This window comes from Lissotriton helveticus, chromosome 5_1 (genome assembly GCF_964261635.1).
Source record: "Lissotriton helveticus chromosome 5_1, aLisHel1.1, whole genome shotgun sequence".
Classification (NCBI taxonomy): Eukaryota; Metazoa; Chordata; class Amphibia; order Caudata; family Salamandridae; genus Lissotriton; species Lissotriton helveticus.
The window spans coordinates 1,034,016,337-1,034,032,485 of record NC_136065.1 but is presented as its reverse complement, the minus strand read 5'-3'; positions in this window follow the sequence as shown (position 1 = coordinate 1,034,032,485).

Below are 16,149 nucleotides of genomic sequence, written 5' to 3'. Positions count from 1 at the left end.
TAATATGGTGATCTAAAGTGTTTGTGCCAACCACCGCCTTAATGTACCCCCACCCACATTTAATAGTCCCAGTTAAACATTTTCTGACTCCTTGGCTTTGTGTAGACAATGCCAACAAACATTTCACCAGCACTTGTATTCTAGTTTTCTACTTCACCAAAACCAGGACTTTGTTAGCTTTCTGCATTGTTATTCCTAAGGAGATGTGTGCTTTTTGTCAATCATTTGCCAGCCATTGACATGAAATATTTTAACATATTTGTCTTTAAATTCTTTTTTGGTACACTATTTATTAATTATACTATGACAGGCAAATTTTACCCATCTCATTGTTTCTGTACCCAAGAGTCTGTCAAGCATTGTTTAGATTAATTTTGAGTTAAAAACGCATCTGCCTGGGGGTGCGTGGCTAGCAGCCAGCAGGAATGGTCGCTAGTTAGAGTGACTCCCCGGCCCTCGCCTGTAGATCCGCCACAAAGATCCGTTTTTAGGCGTGGGATCCCCCTGTAATCAGGAGATCCCCATTATCTACCTCTTGTGCACAGCCTGATTCCAGCGTGACGATCTCGAGAGGCGTTGAGGGGGAGAACGGGCCCAGTGAAGCGGCGGACCAAGATGGCGACCGGCACAACGGAGCTTCGCGTCGCCTAGAAGCACTATCGAGACTGGAGCGTGGCCGGAGGTGCCGGAGTGGAGGCACATTCACCGACTGTCTCCGGAGCGCGTCTAGCGGCTCCCCTTGCAGGCTGGGGGACACCACATCATCCGGAGGCCCAGCAGCAGCAATGCGGTAGGCAAACGGCTGCCTGCATCTAGAATCGGAGTGGCATCTACGCGAGTCCCCCGGCTTTGGGGCCTGCGCGTCCACCACCCACGTCACTCCAGAGATTCTTAAATCGGAGCAGCGGCTGAACCTCCCGCTCTCAGAGACAACCGGGGACCCCCCCCCGACCCCTGGAGAACACATCATTTTTGGACTCGCGCACAGAAGCAAGGGCGAGTACAATTGAAGGCCTACGCTTGTGACCGCTACGTAGATGGGCTTACGCCGATGGTGGCGGTGAATGACGTACTGGACCCTCAATTGCCTGCGCTGCTCAGTAACACCCAGGGACATCCCGAGGCACAAGTGACATCACCAGAGACAGCGTGTCAGTAATTTCGAGCCTGGAGGCCAAGCCCCGGTGCTACAGCCGGGAGTGGTGGGGGAGGATCCCCAGGCCCCCCAAATACCTTAGGCCTACATCCCGACATTGGGACCACGGCACCATACTCTACAAGGTGCAATTAACAGCGATTGCAACGTGCAAACTATCCGTGGGTGACATAACGCCAGCTTTTGCAGAGAAAACGCCTGGTGGTAGGGCTCCAGAGACTGACGGCTCCTAGCTACAGGTTCCCCAGGTCTAAATCTCTGGTGGGGGAACGGCTCAGCTGCTCCTCATTTACTCATAAAGTGGTCCTCCTGCTGCATACCCATCCACACTTGCTGGTTACGCCCAAACAAGGGCGTTTATACACTTCCCAGATGGCCTCCAACAGGGGGAACAGACCGTCCACACAGAAACAGATCACCAAGCTTTCCTGGGCATCCAAAGGGGAGAGCAAAGAGACGACTCCTGACAAGAACTCAAAATTAACACCCTCCTCGCCCGCAGTGAAGACCTTAACCCTGGAAGATGTAATGGAGGCGATAGCTGGAGTTCGGTCCTCCCTATAAACTCCCATAGACTCTGTAAACATTGAGGTTTCTTTACTGCGAGCGGATCTTCGCAAAATGGACTCCAAAGTTAAAAATGTTGAGGTCAAAACTGCGGCTCTCATGGATGACACTTCCACTCTTCAGCAACAGGTGGCCCAACTCCAAAAACAGCAGCGACAAATGGGAGAACTCCGGGATGATTATGAAGGGAGGGCGAGACGGAACAACATCCGAATCCTAGGCGTTCCGGAGCGGCTGGAAGGGCCGGCGGTTGATCTCATTGTTGAGGACCTGATTTTGAAACATCGCCAGCCCAAACATCTCTCCAGCTACTTCTCGATCGAACGGGCACATAGAGTCCCAGGACGAAAGCCGAAACCGGGACCCTCCCGCGCCCCTTTATCGCAAGAGTCTTCAATTTTCGTGATCGAGACGTCATCCTCCAAATGGCACGGGCAGGACCACCGCTGAAACTAGAAGATACCCGCATCACTTTTATCCCCGACTTTACAATGAAAGTACAGGCACGCAGGCGCAGCTTCCTAGAAGTTAAAAAGGCGTTGCGAGACAAGAACATAAAGTACTCCATGTTATTTCCTGCGAAACTACGTATAGAGTCGGAGGGTAAGGGCTGGTTTTTCCTGTCCCCGGACGAAGCATGGGAATGGTTGGAGGGATGGCGCCAGGTGGGAAGGATTTCGAACAATCGCAGGGCCTCGGAGACACACTCTCCTCAGGACCCTGAGTTAGAGAGCCAGGAACAGTTAAATGAGGCCAACCACAATGACCAGTGATGTCCCCCCGCCGCTGTAGACTGACTTGGAACATTCGTTAGGATTGTGATTGCAGAAACTGAACTTGCTGGCGCAGCTCCTGCTCCAGGCAGAGCTTTGGAGCTTAAAACTCCTCCCCGCCTTCCTCGAGGTTTTCTTTATACCCAGATGTTGATACCTGAACAGTTCTAGCTATGTTTTTGTGTATATTACTGTGCACACTGGAATGTTATGTTATGATTCTTACTTACCTACATAACCACATTGGTTACAGGCGAGAGGCACCAACGGCTCACCAGGTACCCCCTCAATGATTGGCAGGGCAACAGGCACTCTGCCGAGTTGGGGTGTGGATAGTTTAAGGTCCGCGGGCAGGGGGGCAGGGTGAGGTGGTGGGGGGCAGGAAGGGATGGGGGTAACGTGGTTTCAATTCTTGGTTCAGTTTCTTTTTGTTAGATGCAGAGTCTTCCTTTTCTTGGGCACAATGGTCGGCAAGGTCCAGCCCCGCGAGGCCTTGTGGTTCCGAGGTTTAGACATCCTTGTTCCCTTCTAGGTCTCTCCCAAATTTCATCTCCGATAGCATCAATGGCCTCTAGAGAGAATGGGACTCCTCTGGGAGGGATCCTGACCGATTTTCACCCCAAACACCAACATGACACAATCCCTGACTAGGACGCTCACCCTCATGACATGGAATGTTAATGGCCTTGGTAGTAAAATAAAGAGGGGGTGGTATTGCAATATCTCAAGCGTCACACCCCTGACTTAGTCTTACCACAAGAGACACATCTGATGGGCAATACCTGTCAGGTACTCCAAGGGGGGGGCTATAAACTGCTGGTTCATGCGGGATTCACCTCTGGATCCCGAGGCACTGGTATTCTGGTTAAGAAGAGCCTCGCACTTACATGCACAAACACGTGGGCTGACCCTCCGGGTCGATTTGCAATGATGGAGGCCACTTGGGAAGGGCGACAGCTGAATGTTATCTCAGTTTACATCCTACCGGCGCTAGGCAGGGAACCGCTACAAGCCCTGGAACGACTACTACTGGATCTCCCCCAGTTCACACTGATTATAGGTGGGGACTTCAACATGACAATGAATGATGTGATGGACAGACACCCCCAGCGTAGCTCCCATAGGCAGGGATCTGACCTTATGGACTTTACACCGGCGATAGAATTAGACGACGTATGGCGGACATTTCACCCTGACACTTCCTACTTCACACACTATTCTAATGCACACAATAGTATGTCCCGCATCGATTATTTTTTCCTCCCTACAACAGACGTCGGGCTCCTTCGACAGCTGAGGGGACTCCCTCGGGGCATTTCGGACCACTCCCCACTTGCTATTGAGCTCACATACCACCAACAAGTCACACGAGGACCCATAATTATTAACCCTTGGCTCCTGAAAATCCCTGACATTAAAGACAGCCTGATTGAGCACACAGAGTATAATTTTGCCGAGAACGTTGGATCGGTGCAATCGGCTGTCACGATCTGGGAGGCTTAAAAAGCTGTTATCAAAGGTAGAGCGCTGGCTTTTGAAGCCGGGTACATACACAACCAAAATGAACAGCTTCTCTAGGCTGAAACCGACTTGCTTCGCCTAGAATCGGCCCACAACGACAACCCATCCGAGGATACGGCTTGCCGTCCATGAACCAAACAACTTGAATACAAGACACTGGCCCAAGAAAAGGCACAAGCTAAACTCCTTAAGACTCGCCACCGAGTCTACAAACTGGGCGACAGAGCGGGCAAAATGCTGGCTTGGCTAGAACGACGCAAACAAGGCACCAGATGGGTCCCCCTGCTTGTTCGCCCAGATAACACACGTATAACAGATCCGCAGGAGATAGCAGAGACCTTTGCGGACCACTTAGAGCAGGTTTACTCGGCTAGAGCGCAATATACAGCAGAAGAGTCTCGGTAACTCCTAGAAGAAATGCACTTGCCCACTCTCTCCGAGCTTGATAGGGATGAACTAGAGGCAGACCTCACGGTTGGAGAGATTGGGAACGCGATTTTCGCCATAAAATCAGGCAAGGCCCTGGGACCTAATGGCGTTCCCATTGAATTTCTGAAAGGAATGGCCCAGGGGGTACTCCCTCATCTGAAGAATATGTTTGAAGAGAGCAGCGACAGGGGCAGCCTGCCGCTCGATAAACGGCTGGCTTCCATAGTCGTGGTCCACAAACCAACCAAACCGACCACAGACTGCGGCTCCTATAGGCCGATTTCTCTAATTAGTGCCGAAGTTAAGATATTAGCTAAACTCCTAGCTACTAGACTCCTAACAGTTCTCCCCTCCTTAATCCATGACGACAAATGGGGATTCCTCCCGGGTCGCAACGCGGCCCTGAACCTCCGTAGGGTGAACAATGTTCTAGGTAGGCAGCCATACATACAAGAAGATGCCGCAATACTGTCCCTTGACGCCACAATGGCGTTCGATTCGATAGAATGGCCTTACCTCTTCGAAGTCCTGGAACGCTTTGGTTTCAGAACTAATTTTATTGAATGGATCCGACTGCTCTATACGGATTTGTTGGGCCAGGTGCGAGTCAACGACCACACTTCCAGACAATTTGAGCTACACAGGGGGACCAGAAAAGGTTGCTCCCTCTCCCCAATATTATTTGCACTCACCCTAGAACCATTAGCCCACTGGATCCGAAAAGATGCCTCTATCAGGGGTCTTCAGTGGAACGAGGACACTATTGATAAAATCTCTCTATATGCTGACGATATCCTTGTCTACATTTCCTTCCCTAGATCCTCCATTAATAGTCTGTTGCATGGCATCACCAATTTCGGTAAATATTCTGGTTTCTCAATCAACTGGTCCAAATCGGTGCTCTACAGGTTGCATGGCCCTCCGCCCACACTCCCACGAGGATACTCTATTGCCATAGCCCAGGATGGGTTTAAGTACCTCGGAATCTTCGTTCCCCAGATCCCAAAATATTCTACGACCGTAACTTAAAAGCCCCACTGCAAAGGCTCCACAGTGATATATCCCATTAGCGCTCACTACCTTTGTCCCTCCCCGGCAGGGAAGCTCTCTTCAAAATGTTGGCACTCCCACGGTTTTTATATGTCCTTCAAAACTGCCCCTATCCTGTTGCCGATTCTTACTTTCGCGCACTAGAGGGAGACCTACGCCTCCTGTTGTGGGGCAGTAAGACACCCCGTATAGCCCTTCATAAACGTACCCAAGGATGGTATGATGGGGGTATCGCCTTACCAAACATGCGCCTTTATTACTGCGCTTCCCAATTAGTGGCCATTAACCACTGGCTCCATGGGCCACCTACCAACCCGGCCTTTCACCTAGAACGCTACCAAATGGGACGAGAAGGTTACCTGGGAGCCCTATATAGTAAGCTCCACCCGTAATCGATACGTAGGTCCCATGACACAAACAATAGCTATATGGCACCGCGTCAATAAGAGTATGGGGTGGTCCGGCACATTTACTAAGGCCACATCGCTTTGGGCATCACAAAAACTCGGCTCCCTTTGTTACCAGATGGGCTTTGATAAATGGGACACGATAGGCATATCCACACTGGGAGACCTGATTCACAAGGGGAAATTATTGACCTTCACCGACCTCCAACAGAAACACGCTCTTACCCAGGTAGAGGCCTTCTGATACCTCCAAATAAAGCATGCTATTCTCACGAACATATCTGATCTTTCATCCCTTCCGGTGGCCTCACCCCTTGAGGACAGATTTCTTTCAGAGCCCCTTCAGACAAAGGTGATATCGTTCACCTATCTCAAACTATGCAACAACATGCCTGACTCCTTCCAGACCCTACGAGATAAGTGGCAAAGGGACATGGGACACCTAGAGGATGACGAATGGCGGTCTGCACTGATTTCCCCCAGGGAAACGGCGCTCAATGATCGTTTCAGATTGATCCAGCTGAAAGTCCTACATAGGGCATATATGTCTGCTCCCCTCTTGGCTAGAATAGGCAGGCGTCCTGACGATCTATGTCTCCGAGGATGCGGACTCACAGGCTCCTTTTCTGATATCCTGTAGGACTGTCCTGTAATTCAGCAACTATGGGAGAGAGCGACCCGAAAAATGAAAGATGCACTGGGAAAGCCCGTCCTTCTGTCACCTAAAGGGGGGCTCCTCAACATATGGGGCGCCACAGACCTGATGGAAATTGAGCTCCAGTGGGTGGCTTTGGGTTTTCTGCTGGTAAAGCACGCAGTGGCGATGCAATGGGGCGCCCCACAAAGGCCACTACTGGTGGGATGGGTGGCAGAGATGGACAGATGTATGTTTGCGGAGAAAACTGTGTATAAGGTCAGGGGGTGTCCCAAGAAATGGGACAAGAAATGGGGACATTGGAATACATATAGGGGTGAGATCTGTAGTTCCCCCACAGCTGATATGGCCATGGACAGGTCTGGACCCCTATGCCACAATAATCATTGATATACTATGTTTTTATGATGCAATGCCCATTGTATTGATTCTGTAATGTATCAAATGACTACTGGATGTTGACTCTGCCTTTTGTTTCAATAAAATAGTATTTTAAAAAAAAAACAAAAAAAAACGCATCATCCTGCCACAGCTGTGGTCTGTGCAGGTAACAGAGGTGGGGCGGTGGGGCCGGGGAAGGGCGATTTTGAAGGACGATGCAGAGAGAAAATTAAATAAGTAATTAATTTTCCCTCTGCATCTTGCCTCGAAATCCCCCCTTACACAGCCCCACCGCCCCACCGCTGTTACCTGCATGAACCGCGGATGGCCTGCCACAAAATCAGTGATTCATAATCGAAATAAACACCAGAGGACTGTGCCTCCTATCGGCCAATTTCCCTTCTTAATATCGAGGTTAAGCTGCTTGCCAAGGTATTGGCCACTACGTTGGCCACAGTGGTCAGGGACTTGGTTTGTGCGGACCAGAATGGGTTTATTCTAGACAGGGAAATGAGACACAGCTTATGTATACACTAGTTAGCCTTGGCCAACATCGATAAACTGCCGGCCCCAGCTACGTTGTGCCTTATGGATTTTGAAAAAGCATTTGATGCTTTTCACTGATCCTTTCTCTGGCAGGTACTTAGAGAAATTAATATTAGCTCGAGGTTTATGGCTCTAACAAGGGCTGCATGGGCTTCCCTTTTATACTTTCATATATACAGGACATAATTGTTTTTTCTTTGTTTTCTTTTTTTCAACATGTGACAATTTTATGCCAAAGCATATATTACAGGTAAAATATGTAAAAAGCTGCACATCCTTATTTTTTAGAATAGTGCATACTGTCAATACAGATATAAATGAACACATAACTATTAAAAGGAAGAAGCAAAAAAGTGGGTAGGAGTTGGCAGTGCAGCACTCCTCCATATCTACTGACATCAAGGACCGACGTAATGATACAATTATATTCAACCCTCCTCCTCTTCAAATGAAAACTTTGGTGTACTTGGTAACAAGGTACCGGGCCCTAGCCCCTGTGTATCCCCCATAATGTATAATGAAGTGGCATCCCAGCCCATAGGGGTAGCCTACACTCCTTCAAAATCAGATCTCAGTTCTCTTTCCCTGCAGTGACCGGTGTGGTTTCCTCATTGCCTGACAGGCCAAAAGATATCTATGTTGATTGGTATTAGCTGGGCTATTAGGGGAACCTCCACCACTCCCCATCTGTGTGCCAGGTGTCCCAGTCTGTGAGTGGATATCGGGTCCCACAGTCGCCTGCTCTGGGGTCCGTGATTTATTCAGCAATAATTACCATGTTTCTAGATCCCTTTCGGCATTTTCGTTCAAACAGACGATATGCAGACATCGCTATTCAGCCACCCCCATTTACACATATCAGCTATCCATCTGGTCAGTCCAGGGGTCACGGGCTGTGTCCAGTGTATTGATATAAGTCCCTAGTGAGCACCAGTCCCAAGTTTGCAAATTTATATTGTATTCTGGTCCTTGCCTTTGGGGTCGGTAACACCCCTAGAAGGCAATGCTTAATTGTTTCCTCGCTCCAAATGTCTGTCACCTCTTGAAGCATCTCAAGTTCCCCTGACCAATATGCCAAAGCGGAGAGCAATCCTACATCATGTGAGTGAATGTGGATGGCTCGGCTCCACAGCAGGGACATTCTGAGGAGTGCACCGCATTGATGCACACTAATCTGTGAGGAGTCCTGGACTTGTGGCACAAATAATGAAATTGTATAAGTTTGAAGCGAGCATTGCTGGCCACTTCCCGTACCTGTGCAAAAACTTGCTTCCATTCACTGTCTGTGAAGGGTATCGGTAGGTCTGTCTCAAATGCGAGCAACAGTGACACTGCGGTCGGTCTTAAGTGCTCGGTATAAAAGGGAGATCAATCCCCTTAGGGTACCTGGGTCTTAAATCGCCAGCATGGTGTCGGACTCCGTTTGTTCCTCAGGAAAGGAAGGCCATATCTCTTGCGTACTGCGTGACAGTTTTGCATATTGTAGAAAGTGCCCTCCTGGGATCCCGAATCCTTCCAGCACTTCAGCAAATGAGAGGAAAGACCCATTTCAATATAGGTCATCGACAGTAAGGCACCCCCTTCAAACTATCTCATCAAATCATTACAGTTTGTATATGGCAGAAATTATGCAGCAATTGCAACGGTAGTGCTCATGCATAGGGCCCTAAGCAGCACAAGTGTGACTGCCCGTTCCCATGCTCCTGCAACCTTAGGTACCACAAACAGGCATCCAAGGGTGTCTGAGATACCAACATGAGAAATGTGGTAACTATTCTCCTGTCCCCACTCTGACAGGAGGCTCCACATCAGAGCCCTCTTCACACCAGAGCATCGCATATTGGAGAAGGGAGGTGAAGTAATGAAGACGAAGGACTGGGAGGCCCAGACGGCCACATATTCAATATCTAATTTCAGAATCTCCAAGTTTACTCTACTGCGCTTTCCAGCCCAAACCAGTGATAGCAGGAGGCTATTAAGGGTCTCAAAAAGATGATCTGGGCATGATGCAGAAGGAATTCTGCAGAGTATACAGGCAGCATGGTAGGAGCACCTTCTGGGCCAGGGCTAGCAGACCCATGATGGAAAGAGGGGGGTGATTCCAGAAGTTAATGGATAACCGTAAGTCTGTAATCACTGGCACCATGTTCAATGCATATTGCACATCTGCTGAATGTGGTACTTGGATCCCCAGCTATCGGAAATCGTAACACTTCTGTGGAGCTCTGCTGTGGGGTGGTCAGCCACCTTTGCATTTATTAACATGGCAAGGGAGGATAGGACTGATTTCCATTTATTGACTTTCAGTCTAGACACTGTGCCAAAACCCAATAGGATTTCCAGAAGAATGGGCATTGCCTCCTCTGGGTGGCTTAGATATAGTAAGACATCGTCGACATATAAGGATACAACGTGTACCCAGCCGGCCAACTGAATGCCCCAACAATTCATGTCCCTTCGTAGTCTAATCGCTAAGGACTCTATTGCCAGTGCAAACAAGAGCAGGGACAATGGGCATCCTTATCTTGTGCCCCATTTGATTAGCGTACCCTAGCAGTCGGAAAATTGTATAGAAGGCGCACCCATGAGATGTATTCCTGGCTGAGGCCCATTCTCTTCAACACTTCCCAGAGGTAGCCCTATCATAGGATATCAAAGGTATTTTCAATGTCTAAAGCTAGCAGAGCAGCGCTGATATCCATATTATCTGTGGCGTGCAGGATGCGGGACAATCACCATGAATTTATGAGTGTGCCGCGACCTGGCATTAAACCACACTGATCCTTGTGGACTAGATGTGTGATAACCCTACTCAAACGCATTGCGAGTGCTTCCGCCAGTATTTTCGTGCCTACGCCTAGCACTGATAAGAATCAGTATGAACCTGGTATACTTGGGCCCCATCCAGTTTGTGTAGCATAACTATCTGAACCTCTCTCCTTGATGGTGGTAAGAGTCCTTCCTGCCTTGCCTCCTGCAGGGTTTCCATGAGTCGAGGAAGTGAGATGTCTGCATATTTTTGAAAATATTCTACAGGTAAACCATCAGGGTCTGAGGATTTACAGGGGGCCATATTGGCCAGCGCTTCCTGCAGGTCTTCCAGTTTGATCTCCGCATTAAGTCACTTACGTTGGCCATCAGTGAGGCTACGGAGTGTGAGATCACTTAGAAAGTGATGCCAGATGTCTGGCATCGCCCCTGCCTCTTATTTGTACACCGAGGATAGGTGACTCTCTAAGAGGGAATTAAGACCATGTTGTGTGGAGATACAGCTGCCATACAGTTTACAGAGTGTGAGTGTAATTGGGGGAGGTTCCCGCTTAAGGAACCATGCTAGTAAGTTACTTGACTTGTCCCCCACCCAGGGACGCCATTGACGGTATTTGCATTGAGCCATGCAATCTAGCCTGCCCCATATCGCTCCCACTCTGCGTTGGGGGTGTAGTAGCAATTCTACTAGTGTATTCCCATCAGGCTCCATCCTCTGCAGCCTCGCTAGGGTGTTTTCCGCCTGAGTCAGATCTTTCTCCAACTGTCGCCGCAAGTTATCCACTCTGATGCAGCATTCCCCACGTGTCACAACTTTTAGGGTTTCCCATTCTGTTCCCCTTCTACTAGTAGATCCCCAGTTATTATTAAAATAGGCGCTCATCACTCCTCTTATTTTCCATCTAAATGCATCATCCGTTAGTGTGTTTGGCTGTAACCACCACAGCGGAACTCTAGGGCAGCGGCACCGAGACCCCCATTCCAGGAGTATAGGAGCATGGTCTGAAAGGTATCATCCTAGCACATGTGTGCAGTGCCGCGGCCTCACCCAAGAGTAAGAAATGATCCGGTCTTCTAAAAACCATATGTGCTGAGGTATAACAGGTGTATCCACTGTCCCAAGGGTGCATCGTGCTCCATGCATTCGTTTCTCCTCGTCAGTCCATGAGGAGGGGATACCTATCAAAGGAACTATCCAAAACACAGTTAAAGACACCCCCCATACCACCAGTGTACCCACAAATTGCAGGATGCAGAAAAAAATAATGATCATCTACAATGGGAGCATGTATATTCCGCAGGCAGACCTCCCTACCATCCAGCTCTGCATGTATCAGGACATATTTTCCCTCTACAATGGCCTCACTGCTGAAGAATTTGAACTGTACCTGTGTGGCTACCCACGTAATTACCCCTCAGGAAAATGTGGAGTAAGTCACAGCGAACATTCGACCCCTCCATTTTTTGGGTAGCTTGGATACCTCTGAATCAGACAGAAGTGTTTCCTGTAGCATTGCCATGTATGCCGTGGCGGTGAAGGTAAGTGTTTACTATATATCTTTTAATAAAGGAGTTAAAGCTTGTACATTCCGGCAGGGCGTATAACACTGGCTACCCCCTTGTGGAGCTCGGAGAAGTTGGGGACACTGTGGAAAACGAAAGGGTTTGACCGGTGGGATCTGATTGGGATTGTGCAGGTGCGGGATGTGTGGGGTAAAGATGGGATGTTGACGTTTAAGGAGCTGCAGGCCAAGTACCAGCTGCATGATACTGAACGGTTTCGGTACCTTCAGATTCGTCATGCTTTACGTGCAGTAGTTCCCCATGGTGAGAAACCTCCGGTGGCCTCTCCGCTTGAGGATCGATTGCTGGACGGTCACATGCCAACCAGAGCCATATCATTGACATACAATAAGCTGATTAACCATACTGAGGATCCCCTGGTGAAGCTTAGGGACCAGTGGGTCACAGATGGATTTGTTTTGGATGAGGAAGATTGGAGGGAGGCGGTGTCATCCCCTAGAATAGTGGCGGTCCCAATGCGACTTTGATTGGTCCAACTCAGGATTCTGCAGCGCTCCTACACCACGGGTCCTGGATTGTTGAGGATGGGGTTGGCTGTCTCTGCGGATTGCCGAAGAGGGTGTGGAGGGCCAGGGAAATTCCTACATATTCTGTGGGAGTGTGAGAAGGTCCATGATTTTTGGACGAGGATACGCTTGAAGATGAGTGAAGTGTTGGGTGTGCGGATCGAGTTGGAGGCTCGTCGCTGTTTGCTGAATGTCTGGGAGCCCTCCAACCTTTCGAGCCATGCCCAGATTTGGGTCACTCTTGCTTGCGCAATTGCCAAGCGCAATATTGCTCAACTCTGGGGTGCGGTTCAGGCACCTCAGGTTGGGAAGTGGATGGAGGACCTTGACTGGTGTATGTTCCGGGAGAGGTCTGTGTATGTATCTAGGGGGCGGCCTCGCAAGTGGGGTAAGATCTGGGGAGTTTGGAACGCTTATCGTGGGGACATTTGTGCACCACCTGAGGTGGACCCTGCCAGTGTGGATTTGGAAGACACTTAAACCTATTCTTTATATTTGGCTTTATTTGTCTACTTCTGGAAGTCTATGTTCTCTATATGTATATGTGAAAGTACTCAATGCACTCTGGTCAGTTTTGAGTTGTGTACTGTCCTTTTGTTTAATAAAAAGATGTTTTAAAAAAAAAGCCTGTACATTCCAAAAGGGGTGAAAAAGAATATGGGGCGGCACATCGATGCAATCGCTCAGTGCCTCTACCGAGTTCCCACATAAAACACCTCCCAGTATATATGTTCCATATGTGCCCATGGCCAGTCATCAATACTCACACTGTCCAAACTTCACTCCTGATACAGCGCCATCTGTGTCCATTCAAGGCAAGGGGATGGGAACTTGGTAGGTTAGGTTGCTTCTGTCTGTGGTGTATCTCCCATAACATCTCCGGTTCTGGTATCGGAATCAGATGCAGTCACCACTTCCAACACCACCCTGGCCTCCTCTCGCTCAATTTGCAGCCGTGTTGGATCAATGTGAGACAGCGTCCACCATCTCTGTTCCACGTGGATCTCTAAAGTTCTAAGTATCCATCCTGCAGCACTACTATCCTCTGAGATGAGTATGAAGATTTTTTATCATGTTGTCTTCGCCTGCTGGACTTACGAGAGCATTGGGTGCCCCGAGATGTATCAGTTGCATTTCTTGAAAGTAAAGGCCTCCCCTCGCCGCTCACCTCCAGCCAGTCCCACACCATCTTGGGGGTCCTGAAGAAAAGAGAGCAGCCTTTATGCATTACTTTTAGCTTAGCTGGGTAGAGCAACATATATTTTAATTGCATAGCTCTTAGTTTCTTTTTCATACTAGTGAAGGACATCCTCTTTTGCTGGACCAGCTGTGTGTCGTCTGGAAATATACGTAAAGTATGATTTTCAAAGTCGAGATCACCCACATGCCAGACTTCTCAGAGGATACAGAGGATACAATCATGGTCTCTATAATTTAGAAGTTTAGCTATGAGAGTACGAGGCGCAGCACCAGGGTCAGTGCCCAATGGGCTCTTTCGATTATGAACAAAGCAGACAGGGATGTCCCCGGAAGTGTGTCTTTAATCTCCTTTTCTAGGAACTGCTCAGGGGTTCTTTCTTTAACTCCCTTTGGAAAATCAACGAATTACAAGTTGCATCTCCAAGAGCTTCCCTCTGTCAATTTTTCAGCCTGCAATTCAGTGATAGTTTGCTCCGTAGATATAGAGCGATCCGCCCCTGTCCGAAGGACCACTCTCAATAGGCCCACATCTAGGGAGACTGCCTCTATTTTAGCTTGCACTGCTGCGCTTGAGGCCTCGATGGCTGTGAGGATCTGAGCTCTAGTGGGATACTTTCCTGGCATGTCCATCTGCAGCATGGGGTCTTGGGGCAATTCTATCTGAGAGAGTGTGCCCTTTTCTGAATACTGATCAATTTTGGTCTGTTGTTCCCTCTTTGCGGCTTGTCCTACCCCATGACTTGACTCAGGTAGTCCCACGGTGTTACCCAGAGAGTAATATCGCTCAGCATAAACAGTACTCCCGCCTTCTAGGCTGTATGACTTCTGTGATGGCCACCAAGGCAGCGGATTGCTCTCCACACAACGGCTCGAGACCTCTCTCTAAGTGTCAGGTGTGGGTAGCCAACAAGGATCTCGGGTAGTGACCTACAACGATATGAACGTGTGAGCCTAGGCTTAATATAATCAATGATGGTGTTGTTCGGTCACTTAGGCGCCCCGATCTAACATGCAACTCGGCACAGTCTGCTCCAGCAGGAGTAGTGCGTCCATGTCTACGTGGCCGCTGGGCATCAGAAAGGGTCTTCGGCTCTGACCATGTTGACCTCCTGGCTCAACACGCATCTGTTGGCAAAATTGAAGGATATGCATCCATTTCACCTGATGCTCCTTTCAGCTGATGGTGTCAGGTTAGGCTTCTGTGTGCCAGAATTCCACGAGGGGTACCCAGTACGACGGAGAGACAAAAATGGCACAAGCTCACCAGTGCGCTGACGCCCGAAACGGAAGCAACCAGCCGGCTGGTGAACGTAGCAAACACAAACGGAACCAAACCCGGATTAAACAAACGAAGTGCCATTCAGATGAAAAAGTACGAGTGAATGAGGACACGATTCCACTAAGAAGCCCACAGGACCGGGTTCCACACAAGCCACAGCGCACCACGGTGAAGCTACGCAAATTACCGCGAGAATATCGCTGCCACTACAAGAGCCGACACAGTCGCCTTGGGGATACTGCAAAAGTAACAGTACAGGCCATTTTCCAGTCCATGTCCTGAGGAGAACCCCCCAAAAAGCACTCGGGTTCGAAACGCGTTGACCCTGTGCTGGAACAGGATCTAGGAAGGGTATTTCAGGATAACAAATTGAGGACATTGTCCACCTGATTTTGGACCCTTGTAAATAAATAAAAAGTTTCCAGCACAGTCAAACAAGCAGGCCAGCAAGAAAAGAAGCTAATGGCCGCTTGTCTGTTCTTATGTTATCAGGACTGGTGCCCCACGAATTGAATGTTTAGAGGCATCTTCTCATTCCCTTGTTTGTAGATGGTGTTCCCATTAATTTCTTTCATTTATGTCCTGCATTTATGTTTGTAAAATGTTTTTGCGTAAGATGGTGTTTTATGTGAATTTTGCTATTTGAGTATCTTGATATTTGGACATATGTAAATGTTCCTCAAAAAAGTTTGCAAAAAAGTAAAAATCACTAAATGACAAGTGTGCCCGCTTAAGACTCTTTGGTTAAGTGTGGTGTGATTACACTTGAACAAACTAGCTGGCCATTTTTCTTGTTGTTCAAAATTAGAGTGGTCCAGGCCAGGTAGTACATGGACCCAAGCCTTTCTTGATCCCATTACCAGCTCACCACCCAGCAGGGCTGTCCCAGCTGGCATTAACATAAAAGGAGGGGGAGAATGAGGGATAGAAGACGAGTTTGCCCTCCTAGGACATAACATGAAAAAAAGAAACCCAAGATATTGGTTTCCGGGACCTAGCTTGTGTTGTGTTGTGATGCGGTCCGGCGGGGAAGCTGCTTAGGTATTACCACGTGGGGTAATCGAGAAGGAAGTATTTTCCATAGGGTGACACCGCCCCCCCTGACACCATGGAGTGTTAATAGGCACCACGCAAAATAAGCAGCATTACATCACATCGTATGTATTAACTACGCATGCCTTTTTAGTAGCAGCGTTGTATGTAGTATTTATAACACTTTTTTTTCCTATCTAGGATTTTTAGGAGTGGCATACACAGGGCTGGTCCCTGTGTGGTCCTGAAGAATAAGCTAGGGGAAGCTTTGAAACATGTCGGCCGCACACTGAT